Below are 3396 nucleotides of genomic sequence, written 5' to 3'. Positions count from 1 at the left end.
TTTTTTTTATTCTGGGATTTATTTACCTTCTATAATTAAAACTTTGTAGCCTGGAGTGGAGCTCAGAGCTGGCCAGGGCTGGCGCGAGGGAAGCTTGGCTTCCTCCATCGCCAGGGGCAACCCAAGGCTCTAGCTCCGTGGCCACGGCCCGCTGAAAGCAGGTATCTGGGGTTTATTTATCTTCTATAATTGAAACTATTGCTTTGAGTGGAGCTCAGAGCCGGCAGCGGCAGGCGGGAAGCTTGGCTTCCTCCATCATTGGGGCAACCAAGCCTCCTGCTCGCTCCAGCTCCGTGGCTGCCAGCTGCCATCTTGGTTGGGTTAATTTGCATATAGTCACTCTGATTGGCTGGTGGGCATGGCTTAAGGCGTAGCGAAGGTATGGTCAATTTGCATGTTTGTCTTTTATTAGTGTAGATTTTCAAACATATGCAAAGGTAGAAAAAGCTGAACAATAAATGTCTACATACTTAATGCCCACCTTCAATAAGTATCAACTCATAGTCAACCTTGTCTCATCTCTATCTATACCAGTATCTCCTCACCTCCATTTTAATTGATGCAAAACTCAGACATAAGCCGAAACCGGTTTGGCTCAGTGGATAGAGCGTCGGCCTGCGGACTGAAAGGTCCCAGGTTCGATTCCGGCCTTCAATAAGTATCAACTCATAGTCAACCTTGTCTCATCTCTATCTATACCAGTATCTCCTCACCTCCATTTTAATTGATGCAAAACTCAGACATAAAATAATCTGTAATAATAAAAGTGTAATATGCTAATTAGACCAGACATCCTTCTGGATGTCCTTCTGAATGAAGCCGTGGACGCGGGGGCCGAGACAGTGGAGGCAGAGGCGGTGACAGCCACCGTGGCAGGAGTCAAGCCTCTTGCATGAATTTTGTGCATCGGGTCTCTAGTTTCATTCATAAACATTTCAGTATGAATTCTTAGAAACAAGAACTTTTAAAAGTAAAAACTAATAACAATTTCTTAATATCATCAAATACCATCAATTTCCAATTTTCAGTTGTTATAGGTATTATAATTTTTGTGTGTGTGAACAAATCCTAACAAGGTCCACAAACTGTGACTGACAGATAACTTTTAAGTCTCTTTTAAACTACAGGATGTCTTTTTTTTTTTTAAGAGCAGTTTTTATATTTAAGAGACCAAGTTGTTTGTCCTAAAATTTTGTTCTGGTAGTATTCCAGTCTAATTTTGCTGATTTAATTCCCTGTATAGTTTATCATGTTCTATAAATTGTCTAAAGGCTTTATCCAGGCCTGGTATCTCAGTTAAAGCATCATCCTGATACACCAAGGTTGCTGGTTCAATCCCCGTCAGGGCACATACAGGAAACAACCAATGAATGCATAAATTAATGGAAAACAAATTGATGTTTCTCTCCCTCTCTCTCTCTAAACATCAATAAAAAATAAAGGCTTTATCCAAATTCTGGTTCTTTTTATTACGGCAACACTAGTTGTTCGGTAGTGATGAGTTATTTCATCAGGAGCCACATAATATTTGATTGTCTATCTGTGACAATATATGCTGTTGTTCAAAGCCTAGAACCATTTATTCATTAGGTGGTTACAAAATGGTGATAATTTAATTTTATCACTTCTTCATTATTATTCAAATACTTCTACAAAGAGAACGTTCCCTTCATTTATTTGGTTATTCAGCAGTATAGTTCATATAGGAAAATCAAGCTAAATAATTAACTCTTTCCCTTATTTTTTAGTTCTCAAAATAATGAGTTCATTACCATCCTGCAGTAGTGACAATTAATTTCTGTGTGTGCATGTACTGTTATGATTTCACAGATTTAAACATTATTTGATGTATTTTAATCCATTTTAGTCATTATCTTGATTAATGCTCAAACTGTCCCATTTTTGGCTGGTATTCTCTTCAGATTGACACCTGTGTCCTTTTGGCACTATCCTAGTAATCTTTGATAGCTTCCTTGCCAGCTGTTTTGAAAAGTCCTTAATTTTTAACTTCAGGAAATTTCAGGTATCAGCAACTTTAAAAGTACACATTTGGGCCCTGGCTTCTGTGGCTCAGTTGGTTGAGCATTGTCCCGTGCACTGAAAGGTCAATGGTTCGATTCCGGGTCAGGGCACATACCCGGGTTGTGGGTTCAATTCCTGGTTGGGATGCGTACAGAAGGCAACCAATCGATGTTTCTCTCTCACATTGATATTTCTCTCTCTCTCTCTCTCTCTCTCTCTCAAATCAATAAAAACATTAAAAATTTGTGGCATTAAAATTTTACACAATTAAAAAATTACACAAAACTTACAGAATGCATTACTACCTTTAACAGTTTATATTCTAAAAAATACACAGGACCACATTTGAGTCAATAAGCAAATATAATACCTCACACATAGTAGTAAAAACACAAACATCTGTCAAATAAATGATTGAGTTCATTAATTAATTCTAGGTGGCAGAAAAATATTACCCACCATAATACCCTTTCTTCAAGGTGACTTCTAAAATAAGCTACATACAGAAGATCAGTCTTAAGTTTGGTGCTCACTCTTCTGCAGGTCTAGACAAGGACCTTCTTTTTGCTGTACAAATAAGGGCGGTTTCTTCATTAAGACTTCAAGCTACTGTTATTTTTATCAGTATGGTCATAACAATTACTCTTCTCCGCTTTTATTTTACTGTAGCTCTGTAGCTCCTAATGACCACTGCTACTGATCACCATTTGTCATCTCTCTCCAACCTGGTTTGTCATCTACCACTTACTCTGGCTTTCAGAGGAAATTTAGCCTTCTTTTTCAGACTACAACAACAAACAACACAAGAAACACTTTTTCTCCCATGTAAACTGACATACTGTACACGTTGCTTAGGGAGTAACAATAACTAAAAACAAACAGAATCAGAGTCAAATGTGCACCCTGTCTTTCAGAGGTCAGTCTCATTATTTAAGAAACGATTTCAGTAGTTTTTCCCCAAAATTTCTAAAGCACTGACATACTGAAAACTAAGTCATGGTTACTAAATCACTTAATTTCAAAGAGGTTAGTGATTGTGAATTTAAAATAAGACAATAAGTAGAACAGCACAGCAAAAGCTTGCTAGGCCCATATAATATACTATTATTATATAGAATGCAAAAACTGTTCTTCATGGTATTATTTATTATAGCAAAAACTAGAAACAACTTAAATGTTCCCCAAGAGAATGATTACATTATCAGACATCCCTGTATTTTCATTGTGTATTCATCAAAACCTTTTAATAACATGTAAAAATACTCATGCTATAATGTATTTATAGGAGACAAAAGAATAAAGTCTGAATTCAACTATTATAAATGTTACTGGTAAAATATTTGGATTCTGCATAACTTTTTCTCCATACTTTTC

The 3396-nt window shown here is 36.7% G+C and overlaps 1 protein-coding gene across 1 annotated transcript in view; it reads right to left on the bottom strand.

The window, feature by feature from the left end:
• Positions 1-3396, bottom strand: part of SLC30A9 (solute carrier family 30 (zinc transporter), member 9) — a 74397-nt gene extending 71001 nt beyond the window's left edge. The window contains exon 1 of the mRNA XM_014548711.1: positions 3392-3396. The gene's annotated coding sequence lies outside the window, so the exon portion shown is untranslated. The remainder of the gene's footprint in view (positions 1-3391) is intronic.

The sequence above is a fragment of the Myotis brandtii genome, unplaced genomic scaffold (genome assembly GCF_000412655.1).
Source record: "Myotis brandtii unplaced genomic scaffold, ASM41265v1 scaffold520, whole genome shotgun sequence".
NCBI classification, from domain to species: domain Eukaryota; kingdom Metazoa; phylum Chordata; class Mammalia; order Chiroptera; family Vespertilionidae; genus Myotis; species Myotis brandtii.
This window is presented reverse-complemented; position numbering and strand designations above follow the sequence as displayed.